We start from the raw sequence: 18,910 nt of genomic DNA, 5'->3' as shown, positions 1-18,910 counted from the left end.
TGACACTTCTTTCTCACTTCTGCTACATCAGCTGAGCTCAGTCTTCTCAGGGAACCAACTGGGTTTTTGTGTGTGTGTGAGTGTAGATTCTTGCTCCCATCAGAAACTCAGTGAATTAAAATCTTTGACAGATGAAGACTAGGGAACCATGTTCTTAACGGAAACAAATGTCTGAAATCTCTCAGTCTAGTGCCTTGTCACTATAGGTTCAGAAACTGACAGGGCATATGTGATGTCAACTTTGGGGAATACAGAATTACATTTTATATACATCTTCATCAGTGGGATCTCTCTGTCAGCTTTAACCTTGAAATAAGCCCGTATCTCCAGCATGGTAGGAATCTTAGAAACATAATGCTGAAAGGACCTTAAAAGACCATTTAGCTAAACTTTTCACTTCAAACATACTCGAACCACATATAACTGCAAATGGCCTATTTCCTCCCTTGAAGACATTTAAGGACAGAGAACCCATTAATATATCTGAGTTTATCGCCGAGACAGATAATCTTAGATGTTCTTCTTTTAACTCTACTGAAAGCTTTGGCCTTACCTTGGGTCCATTTTCTTTCTTTTTTTTCTTTCCTTGTTTTTTTTTTTCTTTTTGGTACTTTGTAAACAAAGAAAAACTAATAAGGTCACCTTCTTAGTGTACTTGTATGTAGACATCCCATCATCCCTCAGGACTGATGCCAGACTTCAAACAGACACCCATTGAGTTGGAAGAAGACTTAGATGCTACTTAAATTGGACTTCCTCTTTTTACACACAAAAAGAAAAAAATAAAATTCAGGGATTATTTTCTATTCAGCTGTAAGTCTGACAGATTTATGGACATTTTTCAACATCCCAAATTAATTTTTATCCTTGGTTATATTTTTCTATGTTGCAGTTGAAAAGCATCTGATCCATCTTAACCCAGTTTTGGCTTAACACCTTCTGTGTGATTTGACAAGAATTGACACACTTAAGCTTCATTTTCATCATATGGTATATGCAGATAAATCTCTTTGGTAAAATTATATAGAGGGTGAAATGACATACGGCACAGTTTGTGGTGTATGGTAGGTGTTCAGTTAAAAATTCATGTGTTGATTGTTGGTACAATTTGTAGAAAATAGTTTTGCAACATGTATCAAAATGTAAGATATGTATGGCCCCATGACTTGGCAGTTCTACTAACTATAGGGAAACCAGGGCCCATATGCTAACTCTAGGAACTGTAAAGTCACTCATAGTTAGCTACATGTTGGCCAGAACTTATTTCCTCAAACTAGAACCCAGAATGAAACAACCAAAATACTGTACAGCAGTCAATATCACAGGCAGCCTTCTGAAAGAAGTTAACCATAGTTATTTTAGTCATAAGAAGGAAAATAGCAAGGGTAGTTAATAAGAATAAATAACTAGTTTATTTAATGTATGTGACGTGACGTACCAACCCCCAAGCTGTTCATTTAATCTTTGTGATATCTTTTTTTCTTGTGGTACAGGAGCATTCTACCACTGACCTACATCCCCAACCCTTTTTATTTTATTTATTTTATTTCGGGGGGGTTACCGAGGATTGAATTTAGGGGCAGTCAACCACTGAGCCACGTCCCCGGTCCTATTTTGTATTTTATTTAGAGATAGAGTATTACTGAATAGCTTAGTGCCTTGCATTGCTGAGGCTGGCTTTGAACTCACAATCCTCCTGTCTCAGCCTCCCTAGCTGCTGGGATTACAGGCGTGCACCACTAGGCCTGGCTTTATTTTTTTTTTTATATTGAGGCAAGGTCTTGCTAAGTTGTTCAGGCTGTCCTTGAACTTGTGATCCTAGTGCCTCAGCCTTCTGGGGGAGCTTGGATGATAGGTGTGTGCCACCATGCCTGGCTGTGATAACTCTTTTTTTTTTTTTTTTTAGTTTTCAATGGACCTTTATTTTATTTATGTAAATGTGGTACTGAGAATCAAGCCTAGTACCTCACAACATGCTAGGCAATTGCTGTACTACTGAGCTACAACACCAGCCCTGTGTTGACATTCTGATGTAGACACAATACTATCTATATTTTAGATTAAGTAACCTATATCTCTTGTGGGGAGCAATGGAGTGGCACAGATTTCCTCAGGGTTAGGGAGTAAATTAGAATTTGAACAGAAAATGGTTTAATTCTATTGCCAGGCACTCACATCTGGAACTCAAGTCCATGTATATTAAAACAACATCAGCAACCCCCAAACCAAAAAACATTAATGCCAGGCCCCATCCCAGACTTTCTGGGCTACAAAAGGCAGAGACAGGGTGAGAACAACTGTCAAAGCCATTGTAGTTTTCCATCTCCTTTCTTTTGTATGTGGTCTACTTATTAAAAAGGAAATATACTGCTGTATACATGCTGACCTCAATCAATTATTGTTGCCCTATTTTCTTTCATTGAACTCTTCATACACGTCTTTGAATTGCCTCCAAGATTGGGGTCCCCTTTGAAAGATCTTGATGAAAAAAGCTAATTAGGTACAGATGCACTTGAATATTTTTTTATTATTATTACTAATGATTGGGTATAGGTTTCTTCTTACCCCTTTTCAAGGAAGCTGAGCTTCTGAGGCAGCCACAGACTGCAATCTAAATGCAGGGAGGAAGGGAGGGAAAATCTTGGAAAACTCAAAGGTCTGATATTTCCCAGACATGCCCTAATCTGCTTTTGACTTTGCTCCAAAAGAAGTGGTTTCCATCACAGGATGTGTGTATTGTAATGTGACCCTACTGGAGCAGACCCACACTTGACCTTAGCCTTTCCTTTCTTTCAGCCTAGGCCTGGATTGGTGGCATTTGCATTGCTACCTGCTGTGACAGGGACCAGTGCTTGTGCAGTCTCATGACACACCATCTTTCCTCCTGGCAGCTCTGGCTCTTATTGCTTCTTCCTCCTCCACCAGCATCACAAGACTGGGTGGAAATTTATTTGTGCCCCAGGTTATATGTGTCATTTACAAATGTTCATTAATTATATCCTTGTACTTCCAACCAGTGCTGCCTGGTAAATAATCAGGGAGCTAAAACAGTTTCTCCTTACATTTGGTGGCAGAAAAGATGGAGAAAGATTTGGGAGGTGAAAGAATCTGCCCACAGCATCATGGGAGGATAGCAGGGCCAGACAACAGAACTCAGCATTTCCAGTCTTTTAGCAAAATGACCTCCTAGTTTGCAGTGAGGGTCCTCTCACTTCTCGGGTGTCTTCTCACCCCACTTCCCTTCTGAGACAGCAAGGTTGGAAGAGGGGTCAGTCATCTGGGTGACGAGGTGATGGCTTCCATGAGGACTGCTGCTTTCTCCATAATGATGAAATCCAACCTCACAGTTTAAATGCTTGTCCCAAAATATTTCCAAATGGGAAACACATATGAGCCAAATGACAAAAATGTTTTTTTTTTAAAAAAACAAAACAAAAACATGGGCTTCTTGTCATCCACCACACTAGCTGTTTCAATGTCTGTTCAGTCAGTAAATTATTCTTTCTGATCTTCATTTCTGATGATATCCAGATGGCCTAACAGTCAGTCTTTTCTGAGAGAGAGAAATTCTCTGTGAAGTTAAAAGTGAGTGGCCTCTGTGTTCAGATGGTGTGGTAGGAATCAAGCAGAACAACATAAGGGATATCTGTACCCAATTAATAGTAATTGATATTTAAATAATCACAGACTGTATATTCAATTTGGGATTAGGCTTTATTATTAGTGTTCTTAACTCCTAAACAGAGACAGTATCTTTCTCCCAAATTACAGGCCACTCATAAAAGTCAAAATTGCTGAGGTTAATTCTTCTTCCTGTCTATGTTCCCCACATCTTCTAGAACTATAACATTGTTTTGATGGGTTTGAAGACGCTCAGTAGTCAGACCACCCCTAATAGATTATGAGAGCTTCATTTGAGTTATGCTGCAGATTATGGTATTTCAAGCTTATTCTTATTCCTTACAAATGTAACCTTAAAATGGTTAATAATGATAACTTAAAATGTTAACTAGTTTCTGTTTGTCACTATCACTTACCAGGTATTTAAAAGAATACAGTGCTTTCCTTTTTCGACATGAAAATATCAATACTAGTCTCTGTCAAGTGTCTGTTCTGTGCTAAGCATGATGGTAGATCTTCTCTTTGTTACCTCCTTCAGATCTTTTTAGAACCTGTAAGATGGAACACAATTATCCATATCATATTTTATAGATAGAGAAACAGAGGCTCAAAGAATTTCGGTAACTTTTGCAAAGTTGCATAAATTATAAGGCTGGAAATCCAGAAGTGTGCTATTCAAAATCTGATTCTTTCACCTTGTCACATGGTCTAGCAGATCAAAACCCTCCACAGACTATGTTCACACACAAGGAATGAAAGGCAAGAAGCTTTGTTACACCAGTCACTCCTTTATTGCTGGAAGCCAAGTGCAAATAGGTGATTCTGCACTTCCCTTTCCCACACACAGATGTGTTCACACCAGGTTCCATAAAACATGTGTCAAATGAAATTATAAGAGGCCATTGTTTTGAACCAAGCTCCTGCAGCATGCCCCACAAAACCAGAGTAAAATGGAGTCACATGTGCTGAGTACCATGTAATTAAGTTGAAACTTCAAAGAAGGAAACAGACCGATTTTTCCTAAAAACTTGATTCTTAGAAGTCAATAAGAAAGGGTCCAGTCAGCCTGAGCTGGCATGTTAGGAAATCCTGTCTGTTTTAACCCTCACAAGTTACCTGAAGTCACTGATGTCGGGCAGTCCATTTTTTGTATTATTCTGTTTCCTTGCTCCTGTTCAAGCTGCCTTATAAAAACTGAATGTTCTGCCATGCCCAACAAAGTGCCTTTCTCAGTTTTACGAAGTGTTGCCAAATTCATGAGTCACTAATCATTGCCAGGAAGCCAATTAGATCTTTAAGTTCACTTGATTAAAATTTTGCATTTTGACAGGTTAGTAGTTGATTTTATTGTTGAATAGGGCTTGGAGAAAGAACCCTACATATTTATTTATGATAAGTCAGTTACTTAGATAAAACTTTTCAGAAACACATTTAGTTTTGAAAATCAAATAGTATGAGGATTTGAAAAATAGAGGGGGGAAGAAATCTGCAAAAATGTATATGGCCACGTGAAAGTGGGCTATTCAAAGAATGTCAAAAACTCCCTAAAGTCTCCTTTTTTTCTTCTCCTCTCTTTCTCCCTTGCTTCTCTTTTTATTCTCATTCTCATCCTCAAGCCTTATGTTTTGTGGGGTTTTTGTTTGTTTGTTTTTTGTTTTGGTGTGGGGTACTGAGGATTGAACTCAGGAGCACTCAATCACTGAGGCACTAAATAAAATTTTGTATTTTATTTAGAGACAGGGTCTCACTGAATTGCTTAGGTCCTTGCCATTGCCAAGGCTAGCATTGAACTCAAGATCCTCCTGTCTCAGCCTCCAGAGCCTCTGGGATTACAGGCATGCATCACAGTACCCAGCAAGATTTCTGATTTTAAACAACTTTTTTCTTCATCTCTCTAGAAGGAGATTCCACATCCCACCATTCTAAGAATGACAACTATAGTCATAGCCATGGGCAGTGATACTCAGTTTGAAGCTGCTCCTTAGGTCCTTGCTACTCAGAGTGTGGTCCGTAAGCCAGCACCATTGGGCATTGCCTGAAAGCCTGTTAGTAACCATGGTATCAGGCCCTTCTTCAGCCTAAAGAACTGGAATATGCATTTTCACGGGTCCTTTGTGAATTCATTTGCACTGTTAGTTTAAGAAGCTTCACGGCCCTAGAGGAGTCTAATGGGTCTTTTTCCCCAGAGTAGAATCACTGCTCTAAAGGGAAAAGAAATTGTGCCAGAATGTGGGTTCCAGGGTCCTTCTTAGCAATGGCTAGAACCTGGGCTGTTCCATGGGGAAGAAGATGTCAGTTATTGCCCATAACAGAACAGGATGACACAGGTAAGTGTCAAAGACTGTCTGGAGTTCTGGCTACATTTTACTTCTATCACTTTTAAAATTTCCACAAAGAAAATTCTCTGGGACCTGACCTCTTATGGCAGCCACATCCCCAATTCCCTATGAACAGATACACTCATATATGCATCATGAACACTGCCTATCCACATCAAAAATAGTCATTGTGCACCTCAGAGAAAGAGAAGAGAGAAACCCAAATCTGTTGTGTGTCTACTATGTGGCAGGCATTGCAGGAGAGCATTCACCTAAAGGCTAGATGGAAAATAGAAGACAATCAGGTTATTGTGAGCATGCATTCAGTTACTAGGCAAAATCCATTAACTGGAACTTCTGTTTTAAATGATGACCTCATTAAATGATTGAAATAAATGATAATAGCCTACAATCTAAGTAATAAAAGAGTAATTAAATTATATTAATTAGCATTCTCATATTTATAATATCATCTTAAAAGTCAGCTTCCAAGTGACTTCAAATGCAAAAAAAAATAAAACATATTCTAGCCTATGTACATTTAACCTTAATGTCGGTTGCTTGAAGAGACCCCCTTTCTCTAGAGTGGTTTTTTGGAGTTGGAGACTATGCTATGAAGATTTTTAATTTAAATAGTTTTTCCCTAACCAATTTCTGGGAAACCTGATTTTTTACAATATTCTTTCTTTCATAGCAAGTAAAAGTTTCCCAGAGCCTACCCTCAACAGGACCAGTGGCCCTAGCATAGATTTGTGTGATTCCAGCATTCCAGTCCTGTTACTGTGCTGGTTGGCTGGGTGATTTGGGGCTGTCACTGAATCCCTTTGGGTCTCAGTTTTGTCCTCTATGAAATGTTAAAATAGTGGGTTTGACTGGGCTCAAAGTTCCCTTCTACCTTACATCAATATTCTAGAGTCTATGAATAGAATATTTCAAAATAGAATGTGTCAGCTAGGATTTCAGTGGAGGTAGCTGGGTCTCACCTCAGCTTTTCAGCACTTCTGTGTATCTGAAGTCTACATTTCCTGTACCACTTCTCTTCTCAGAGACATGGTTTGTGTCAGATGTCAGCTTGGCTACTGGGAAGGAAGCAAGACTGATAGGTGGTGGTGGGGAACTGACTAGTGATCACTGAAGGAAGAATCTGGTCCTCCTGACCACACTGTGGCCTCAGAAAGATTGGAGTCTCTGTAGGATTCATGTTCAATATTTTCTTCTGTTTTTGAAATATCCATATGTTCAGGACAATGCCAAATATAGTGTACTCTAATCATTTAGAAACAATAAACCCACTGATGGTGTCGGGGGTAACTCTTGACAGAGCCAAGCTTTTGTTTGTCAACTTGTGCAAGAGAAAAAAAACCAAACTTTAAAGTTAGAAGAGTATCTATTTGTGTGGTGCTCCTTACTAATGGAGAAACTCTGGGCAAGATAATTAAATTCGCTGAAACTCGAAATCCTAATATCTTAAATAGGAGTAATAATACCAACTTTGTAGAGTTATTATAAAGATTCAATGTAATGCATACACAGCTCCTGGCAAGTAGTAGATGCTCAAAAAATGTCAGCTATTATTTGCAGCTAGATGATGGTTCACAAACTCTCAGGGGAATATGATTTTTGACATAATTTTCACCATTGCATCATGGATCATGTAAAATAATTACAGTATAGTTTCCATAAATTAAAGTTTATATCATGTTTCTTTTTACAAAATGATATTGACAGCAATTATTATTTTAAACTTATTTAGCAAAAGGAAGAACTAGTAATTCTAAGTCAGCCATCCATATTTTGCTTGTCTAATTGGTCTGATATATGAATCCAAAATAATAGGACTCACTGAATTAAGACGCCCCAATTACACTGAATAGTAGGGTCTACTGAATTGGATGATTTTTCATTATCAAATCATTTTAATGAGGGCAATAGCATTCCCTAGCCACTTCATGCTACAGCCAGTTACTATCTCCTGAATGACTGCAATACCTATCACCAAGATAACTCTGATTACACTTGTGTGTGTGTGTGTGTGTGTGCGCGTGCGCTTTTAGCAGCACTATGATTTCAGTGTCTGGTGTCTTCCAGAGAGATTTTGGAGTCAGATACAATGAAGCAATAGGCTGTATATAGTTGTGATAAAATCTGGGCCTTGCATCTAACTGCCAGGGTTCAAGACCAAATCCACTACAGGTTAGCTGTGTGACCTCAAGCACATCACTTACCTTTTCTGTGCCTCAGTTTCATCATCTGTCAAACAAACAAACAAACAAACAAAAAAGACAGTACCCACATAATAGGATTGTTGTGAAGATTTACTGAGACACTTGATGTAAGCATTTAATATAATGTCTGATATATAGGAAGGGCTCAATGAATAAAAGCAAAATTCAACCACCAGACTTACAAAAAGTAAACAGTAAGCCTAAGAGTCAGACAGGCTTGAGATCGGACACTTCCCTCCCGCTCCCCTTCATTATGTGACTTTAGGCAAGGGAGCACCTCTGCATCTTATTTTCCTCATTATTTCACACATTTATTGTCAGTACAATTAACTTCTTATATGTAAATTACTTAATATGGTGCTTGACTCAAAATTGCACAATAAATGTTTTATTTATGTTAAAGGGAAATGTTTTTCCTTTCCCTTTAACAAATCTCTATTCCACAGAGCGCTACCTCTGTACTGTGTGCATAATAATAATTCATGGGTATTTATTGTAGTCTGTCCCCATCCCTTTTAACTTACTACCTCCCACTGTGTTCTCACTCCACAGAGAGAGCAGAGCCTGGTACTGGTCAGGACCCAGTTATTAGACCTGCTGGCCATTCCTCTCCTGTAGCCAAGATGGCCTCCTCTTGGGCCTCTCTGATGTCAAGAAAGCTTATCAGGAAAAAGCAGGATTAGGGAGTTTCCGATATCTTGTCACAGCCAGGAGAGCTGCAGACCCAACACATTCTTTCAAAGACATACTGTATTTTAAAAAGTGTATCTTGTGTGTGTGTGTGTGTGTGTGTGTGAGAGAGAGAGAGAGAGAGAGAGAGAGAGAGAGAGAGAGAGAGAGAGTGCTCCAGCCTCCACTTCCTTCTTTATGGGTGTCTCACACTCCATAAAGGTGAGGGGGTGGGGGCTGCCTTGCTGGACTTAGCCACAGACAGTGGCACCTCTGGGGAAAATATGCAAGACTTGTTTTTTGGCTTATACTGATAACATCACTGAAGTTAAATAAATTCCATATTCTTTAAACAAAACAAACCAATACCCTTTTAAGACTCATTTTGTAGTGAGAGAATGCTTTATTTTTATTGCTGGAACTAAGGGAAGGAAGGAATAAGGGATTGCAGAATAAAGTCACTAGAATCACTCAAACAAAACAAAGAAACAAAAAACAACAACAACACAAAGAAAACTTCCTTCACAAAGCTCCCTAAATATGAAGAGAGAAGTCTCCTGCTTAAACCCTCTTCCTTTGCTATTTCCTTGCCTCAACTGTTGTAATCTGGAACACCTTTTTTTTTCAACTTTTTTCTTTCAACGAATACAACATTTTAGGAGAGGCCCCCTCAAAATATGAGAATTCAGAAGGAACCATTAAAATTCTGACTCTTTATGACTTGACACTGTGTTCCCAAAGGTAAAGCAGAAATGTGCTCTGTAAGGGGACCTGACAGTGGTGGGCTTCAGCTCAGGCAGGATATGGGACCATGTTGGAGACAGGAAAGGCCAGAGCATGTAACCAACATGCTCTCTGGGCACACATACTGCCGTGTGTCGCTCCTTGGTGTAGCCACATCTGCATCCCCCTGGGAACAGAACATTCCATTACTGCCATTCCAGCCCCTCCACCAACTCTTGGGTTGGTACTGACCATAACTGTTGGGGAAAAATCTTTGTAAAAATCTGGACTACTGTTAAAGTTGTTTCAGAAGAATAAGTTTAGACTCACACTTGGGTACCTTTTCCTCCATCCTTTTTAACATAGCTTTTTGTAACTGTGTGATAGTGTGTCTTGAGTAGAGTAGGAACAGAGTCTTAAGGAGCATCACCCCCTATAATGTGAACAGAGAGTACCAAGAGCACAAAGGTGCTAGTATCATCCAGACTAGATCAGCGTTTCCCAGACTTCAGTTATTCCAAGACTGTTTGTGGTTTTTCCTTTGGTTGTGTTTTCTGTTTTGCCATATTTGTATATAACCTCTTCTATTAATGCAAGGATTTCTTTCTTAAATCAAGGCACTTTGACGCTTTTGACTTAAGAACCAACACCTAAAAGATCATGAGTTTTATGTTCTTGTTTCCTAACATAAAAGAGGGAATTCATGACAACTAAAATTAAATTTTAAAAAGGCATGTACTTACTTTAAAAATCATGTAACAGTGATAAACATATAAACTTGGGAAAGAATTGAACTGGGTGGTCTGTGGTCAAAGTTGAGATCAGAAATCAAGATCATATTCTAAGGGATTGGGGATAAAGAATTGAATCCACAAAGCCAACGCTTGTAGAAAAGCCCTATAGGTGTGATCAGACTTATCAGACCTCCTTCCCTTCTGTTTACTGTCAACTAATCTATCCCAGCTCTGAGTGACTAAAGGTTGGGACTTCTCCTCTGTCTTTTGCAAATTTTTTTTTTTAAAGAAACTGTTTATTTTCTGTCAACTGTATTTCCATTTTGCTTAAGAGTCTGCAGAAGAACAGCATAAGACCCCCGGTGATTGTTCCTATCTCCTCAGTGGCTGGAGTAGCAGGAGCTGTAGCCTAGTCTTGTGTGGCCAGCTGGGTGCCCCAGCCTTCAGTGGGGAGCAGCGGATAATCCAGAGGGCACCTGTCTGCCTGCAGACCAGGCTGCAACCTCAGGTTGAGTGTCTTTGCATTCTTGTCCTCCATTCTTAAGTACCACTTTGGCTTCACCACTGACAGTAGCCTGGAAATTGCCAGCATCAGACTGATAATATCCACCTGTAGAGACTACCTTTGCATTGGTTTTCTTCTAGCATTTTAGTTGTGGGTTTTCTCTAATTTCTAATACAGAACTAGTGACAGTAAATTAGTATAAAAGAGCTGCCTTGACTCTGGGAAGAACCTGATCTGGAAGGACTTTCTGTGACTAAGAATGGGGCCATTATCAGTTAAAAGAGAGGGGGGAAAATCTTGTGAGAAGTTTTAAATAAAACAATTTGTCTGCCTTTATCTCTCATAAACATTTATATTTTAAATGTGAAAAATGTGGACCACCCTCATTGGTCCTCTCATTATCTGCTGAGCCAAAATGGTGTTCAATGTCACAAGAGTGATAATTCCAAATGTTCTCAAACATGATTTCACTGATCTTCTCATGCATCCCTGGAGACCAAAGATAGTTTCAGGGTTGGATAAATGCAAGCTTAAAATCTTGGAAGAAATGTTCTAGTCTAAATGCAATCTTCTGCCTCCTCATTTAGGACTCTCTTCACTGATCTGTTTCCTCATTTTTTTTTTTCTTAGCTGCAAATAACATGCCTAATTTGGGACAAATGAAAAATACCTAAGATCTAAGGAGGCAATAGAGAAAAGCACAAATACTTAGTTTTCTTTGTAAATGGGAGACTAAGGTGTAATTTCCATGTGATGAGATCAACGCTGAAAGGTCTTTAACTCAGGCAGAAGTTGTAAAATTACTGAAGCCATTATAACCTCCTGTGACCAGTGAGACTCTTCCACCTTTACCAAAATATTGTCTGAATAAGATGTGGAATTTTTTAAGGGACAAAATATGTAAGATAGCAATGGCAAATAATCTTACTATTGTACTTGTATTATTAAATTCTGAAGAATTCCTTTGATAAAAATATCAACTCCATGTTATGCTCCACTAAATGGGATCAGTCTGGGTTCAGGAGGCGGCATTGTCTATATGAACAGTTTCCACCTGGGGTCATATTTGTACTAGTGCAATTTTTTTACGTCCCCTGCTGAACCAAAAATGATCACACCATCAAGGGAAGCACTTAAAATGATAGAACATGCAGAGACACCCCCCCCAAAAAAGACTTTTGGATTCTTCTTCTTCCAAAAGGTCTGAACTGGCTTTTGACAATATGAAATTACCAAGGCAGACTTAACCACTTGAAGCAAGTTTCAAACCAAAGTGGCACATCCAGAAAAGGCCTAGTGCCAAGGGTGGAGGTAGAAACACGTTTGTGTCTGGGACCAGGACAGGACATTATTCACATTGTGTGGGCAGCTGTTACCCAAGGACACCTCTGTGAGATAGCAGAATGTGCTGTGCCTGCAATGGCGACTCCTTTTCTCTGTCCCAATCATATAGTTGCATATAATCTGATGGTTGCAGTCCCTTTAGGATGATACCTAAAAATTCTTGTTTGCTGATAACTTGGAACTAGTTTCTCTTCGTCAATGTATGGATGCCTTAAAGCCTAACACAGGCATGATCAAGGAGAAGCAGAAAGAGTAATGTCTCACCAGTGTTTCTAATAATTGAATTGTTAGCAATAACGAAAGTGTTTGCTAACATAGTAGAATAAAAACTGGCACTTGATTACGAATAACAAAGGGTTGGGCTTGCCTAAAATCTATTTAAAAAGGAAGGGAGAAAGTACTTTCAAGGCAAACAAGGCCAAATTTCCCACTTTACTCCTCTGCATTTTTTCTATAATTTTTCTTCCAGATGTCCCACACATCTACTAGTCCCTTCACAATTTGTAAGACAAGGACAAAGTCCTTTAAGATCAAAGTGATTTGTTCATTCATAATTCAATTCATAGCTCTACCTAAGTAAATACACTAAGAAATCATTGCACAGTTCCTTAATCCTAGAGCTCTATCTTTGGCCCATTTAATTTTTTCACTTGACCTTAATACCATAAACACTGATAATTCATGTATGGAAAGAAAATGATCTTCTTGACTAATATATTTTTTGCTGAGCCACAGCTCATTACTAGTTCCATTCACCGGATGTCTGTTATTGCCTTTCAGAAAGAGCCTGCCCTGGTATTATCCATCCATAGATCCTTAGATCTATAGGTGGGAATTTAGGTTGCATCAGCCCATAGACCAAACCCTCTGAGGTTTAAATATGCTAATGTGTTACAATGAAGGAGCACTAAAAATCTGGTTTCAAATTTTGGTTTTGTTGTTGTGACTGGAAGCAAGTTATTTAACCTCTCTGCTTCTCATTTTCAGTGAATTTAAAATGTTGGATTAGATCTGGGCTTGGTTCAAGTGCCAGTTCAGATTCATTAGTGGTGGCATGCTAGGAACATAGCAAAAGGTTATAAACTGCATCCAGCTACAATGGGAATGAGGAACCTCGTTGATTGATTCAGATCCAGATTCATTCTGATTAGCAATGTCTGTCAAAAATAGGAGATACACACACACACACACACACACACACACACACATACACACACCCTAGCTAGAAATGCACTGTAGTGTACATTTCATCTCTATTTTAGAAAAGTATATCACATTTCCTTGAAGAAGCAGCAAGATTATTTTGTAATCTTTAGAACCAGAAATAGAGATTTTTCTTGATCAAGATAGGTTCTTAGAGTCTTGATTCTTTCAAATGTCAACTATTAATAACTAGTTGGAATAAATAGCCAGATGGTACCCCCTGTTTGGGGAATGAATGAAAGCACCAGGCATTCCTTCCTCATGCACTGTCATGAGACAGGACTTGAAAGGTTTACTTTATCAATCAGCCCACAATGTATTGGTATGAAGTGCTCAGTGCTGGTTGTAAGTGGAGACTAAGTTGTAATTTTCATTTGATGAGATCAGCTCTGAAGAGGTCTTTAAATCAGAAGTCATAAAATTATTCAAGCCTCTACAATCTTAAGGAGAAAGTTTGCCAGGTAATTGTAGTGCTGACTTCTAACCTTTGGGATTTCTGATAAGTATCCCGAAGAGCTTCAGATATACAAATCTGTCTTTTGTTTGCTTATTTAATAAGGATTTTCTTAGAACCTCAGAAATTTGAAGGATATTTGAGCCATTGTTTATCCATACAAGTAATTTGCTTGAATTAAAACTGAGGTCTTGGGACCACCATCCCCCACCACCAGGCAGTATACATTTTAAACTTTATATTTGAGTAGGAGTCAGAGTTTAGGGATTCTGTTCCTATTTTTTAAAACTGGGACTATTTCTAAATTTAGTGAAATTGTTAAAGCACAATATATCTGTTTCCCCCCAAGCCCCGCCCACAACAATGGGTCATTTCTTCTGTCCCTTCATTGTGTTATACTTCAAGGATATTCAAAAAATCATTCGAGAAGTTCCAGGTGATCATTCGAGCTTCTGGTAAAACTCACTCTTGCTATTACCATTTTGTGGTGCCAACTATGTTCTTGCTATTATCCACCCAGGGATTTCATATTATAGGTCCCTGAATATTTTCTTAAACATAGAGATCTCTTTTATAGCACCCAGAAGCTGCAGAGGCTAAGAAGAAATCTTTTGGGATGTGAAATGTTAATACAGTTTTTACCTTAATACATAAACAAGTTCATCTACCCAGGGATTTCTCAAATGTCTGGAAGAATTTATGCAACAAAGACTGCTACCAGGGTACAGGGTGTGTTGGCAGATGTTCTAAGCAGGATTTACACCCTTCAGATTTCTACAGTCACTTCTCTAACATTTACTTCCATTCAGGACAAAGAACAGGAGTCACATCTGATAGCATTATTGTCCCTACAGTCTATTAACTTCTAGATGCCATATCTGTACATCTTCAAGAGAGAAAATTATTTTGTTTCAAGTGATCCTCTCCCAGATTATAAATTTTAGTGGACTTTCTTCCTATTAGTTGAACTGGTTGACTGTTTTTCTGTCAATATCTGTTCTTTCTTCCAACCAATTTCCTCATTCTTTATTCCATACAAGCATTGGTGTGTAGGTCAAGGTTTAACTTGATTTCTGAAGAAAAACAATTACTCTGATTTATACCTTTTGCCAATTTTTGTGGGATAAATCCTCCCACTAAGGCAATTTGCAGGCTACCAACATGACATCATTAAATGCAGGGTTGGGAAGAGAAGCCCAGAATCATACCACCATGTTGTACTCTATTACACAAAAGCAGAGACTGAAATAAACTCAACAGCATAAGTAATGGTAAAATAATTAGGAAGTAAAGAATTGAGTATATGCTACCTTTGTTTTTATACATAATCTATTTGTTAGTTCATCTAGTTTAATTTTTAATAAGAGTTGTGTCTAAAAACTGGATCACACAATTCCTGAAAATTTAATAGTCCTATGCACTGGGATGGACTGGTTCTAGCATGCCATTTTATAAGATATTCAGAGGCTGAGGTTAATTATTTCCCTGGGAATGCTTGAAAAACTGGGCAGGGAAATGTAAGTGATTCTAAACTCCCACCCTAGGCAAAGTAAATGAAAGAGTAGGGACGTGTCCACTCAACATGCTTTATTTGGTGCCAGTACAAAGTCCTGGCATTTGTGCACTTAATGCATAGATTATATCAATAACAAGAGTGAGACCAGGCTTGCCAGATAGGCCACTCCTGAAAACATCAAAAAGACTCTTTAAATTTTGGAAAAGAAAATAAATACAACTGAACATGAAAACAGAAGAGTTTGGAGAGACACACTTTTACAAAGTTGGTCTAATTTAGACAGTATAAACACAGAGAGATAGTATTAAATCTGTCTGGGATGGTAATACTGAAGGAATCATTGTTCATTGTGTAGGAAATAAAGTCAAGAAGAAAAGCCAAAAGGAAACAGAGCCTTAGGGTTCGATGTATGTAGGTAGATTACAAAAATATAATTTGTGTTTACCTTGGCTCCAAGTGCATGCATCTGAGACCACCATAAGACAATCATCAAAGCTTGGCTTCTTGGTTAGAATAGCTCAAGGTGCCAGGAGGGAATATGAATTCTGCTAGGTTCAGCAATTGTGGGATAAGAAAACGAAAAGTCCTTTCTTCTCCTTCTTCAGAAATCGCTGCCAATTGACTTACCCCTTCCTCTCCACATCCTGTTTATGCTGCCTTCTTTGCCATTACCAAGCACTTATCTGAAAGTCTCTTCATCCAATTCTTCCACAGTGGCTCTCACTGTCTCCTTTCAACTTCTGCTATCCCTGGAACTACACCTCTCAGTGTCAGCTCTAGATGCTTGCTGTGACCTCCAAGTCCTAGCTGGAAGGCATATTGAGTTGTGAAGTTACTTGTTTATCTCTCGCAATAGGTTTAAAATCATTGAAAATGGAAATGTGTCTTATTCTATTTTATCTTATGTGTCTAAAGCAAATGATGATTATATAATAGCTGCTCAATGTGTTTCTGAATGAATAAAATAAATGAATCAATGGCCATAGAGGAGATAGAACTCAAAGGATCATGGAGGTTTTCCATTGTTTAAATAACAATAGTAACAGCTGCGTAATAGATGATAATACTGTCTTACTGCCCTATCTGAGTAAATGAGCAGAAGAAAGTCAGTTAAGAATTCTTTGCTGTACTGGGGATATAGCTCAGTTGGTAGAGCGCTTGCCACCCATGCATAAGACCCTGGGTTTGATCCTCTGCACCACAAAAAAAAAAAAAAGGATATTTTCCATGAACATACATCTTGTTACTCTCTTCCTACCAGTTCCTATTTTTCTTTCATTAACCACATTAATATTCTTTTTCCTTCTTATCAGTTGCCTTCTCAGACTCCTTGCTTACCATACCAAGTGCAATAGATCATCTGTGATAAAATGAAGGGGAAGGACAGTCCATCCTGATGCTCAGGAGTCACCACTTCAAGCACCTGTGTTACTTCTCTCCTCCCCTCACCTCCACCTGAATAGTTAAATACAAGCTCCTTTGTATTACACTTGAGCACTCTGGCAACCACTGCTATCTACATATTCATGGAGACAAAATAAAATGGAGCAAGGAAAAATTACAGGTTAGACAGGTGTCTGGTGATAGCCTAAATTATTGTCTTTGCTGAAAGCAAAAGGTTGACGTAGGCCTTTTATACACCTCCAAAGACATGAAATTCAGGTTCTAAATTAGAGGTAGAATTTCATTATGCAGCTTGATAATTTATTCTCAGGTGTGTAGGAGAGATCTGGATGTAAAAGGGCTTTAGCTCCTATGAACTGGAGCTGTTTAAGTTGGAAAATATGTCACGTGCATGGTTTTAAATAGGCAGATATGCTTTGCCCTTTGAGTTTTCAGAGCTTTACTCTTTTCAATCTACCAGGCTGAGTGTGGGTTTTCTTCCCTGCCTTCTCAAAGTCATTTAGGCACACCTGATGACATTCTGTCAGTGAGAGAACTTTTACTTCATTTGAATGGGTGAGGTGATCAGTCCAATCTCTACTTTTTCTGTTTAATATTATTACCTCTACTTATTCTAAGAGTTTCAAGCAGACTCATTACTCCTTCAAAGGCTTCCAGAACAATTGGAACAAGCCTTTGTACCATAGTTATTTGCCATCTCCTTAGCCATTAGAAACAGCTATTTTGGAGGCTTGGGTATTTGTTAATGATGTTCTCTTCTCTCTTTGTTGAATGAAATAAATTTTGTTACTGACAGTCACTCAACACCTTGAGGTTCCAAAAGACATTTGTATCCAACATTTTTAAAGTTTCAACAATATTAGTTCTCCCTACCATTTTGCTTAATATACAACTTTGTCAATCCTTTAGGATTCCACTGAGAGGTTCAAAAGAGTTTAGACCTACTGTCACATATTCACTTAAATTATCAGCAATAGTGGCTCAGCTTTATCTACATGGAGGTCACTAGGAAAAGTTATTTGTTTTCAATGTAGTCTTTAAAACATTGTTTTTCAAAGCACGGACCAGCCTTTCTGAATCTTACTTGGACTGCTTGGTTAAAATGAACATCCCTGAACCTCACCTTAGATATTCCAAATTAAATATCTGGGAATGGGACCCAGGAGCCTGCATATTTAATAGATTTCTACATGACACTGATCTAATTTGTAGACTATGGACTATAATTTAAAGCATTAGAACATTAAAAAAATAAATAAAATGCAAGAAATATTGTATCATTTCTCTTTAAGCATAATGAAATCAGTTTTCCCCACTGCTTTCATGAGGTAATAAAAATATGTCGTCCGGCAACCATGTAGGTGGGTGTGTAGGGCAGAAGCCAGGCAGAGGGGGTAGAAGTTTGGAGTAAGCTCTAAAAATTGATGGTCTTATAAATCAGTGTCAGAATGGCCTACAGAACTGGCCTATAGAACTGAATAGGTGTACATAATGGGTGAGGTGATCAGTCCAATCTCTACTTTTTCTGTTTAATCTTATTACCTCTACTTATTCTGAGAGTCTCAAGCAGACTCATTACTCCTTCAAAGGCTTCCAGAACAATTGGAACAAGCCTTTGTACCATAGTTATTTACTATCTCCTTAGCCATTAGGAACAGCTATTTTGGAGGCTTAGGTATTTGTTAATGATGTTCTCTTCTCTCTTTGTTGAATGAAATAAATTTTGTTTCTGTCACTCAACACCTTAACTGTACATAAAGTGGCCTATTACAGAGCAATCAGGCTCAAAAATACAGGAAACAAGTAAGACTCCTAGGCCACAAGTGATGTGTACATTGCTCCTCATGATGTCTGCAGATTAGGTGATGTAAAGACGGAATTTCTTAAGCCCATTCATTCATTCATTCCTCATGAGATACTTTGTCTCATGCACTCTGCTAGATGTGGGGAATATAAATGTGAACAAAACAGATGGAGTCCTGCCCTTATGAGGCTTAAAGCAACAGAAGAAGAAAGATATTAGATAAATAATCTTAGATCACAGTATGAGCACATAGTTGTAATTTGTGATAAATGCTATGAGGGAATATTACATGATGCCAAGAGAGTATGACAACAGGATCTAAAACAAACCAAGATAGAACATTTAAATTTACAGTGCAACTGATATACAGCAGAAGAACCTGGCCTGGGC

This window comes from Marmota flaviventris, chromosome 7 (assembly GCF_047511675.1).
Source record: "Marmota flaviventris isolate mMarFla1 chromosome 7, mMarFla1.hap1, whole genome shotgun sequence".
Classification (NCBI taxonomy): Eukaryota; Metazoa; Chordata; class Mammalia; order Rodentia; family Sciuridae; genus Marmota; species Marmota flaviventris.
This window is presented reverse-complemented; position numbering follows the sequence as displayed.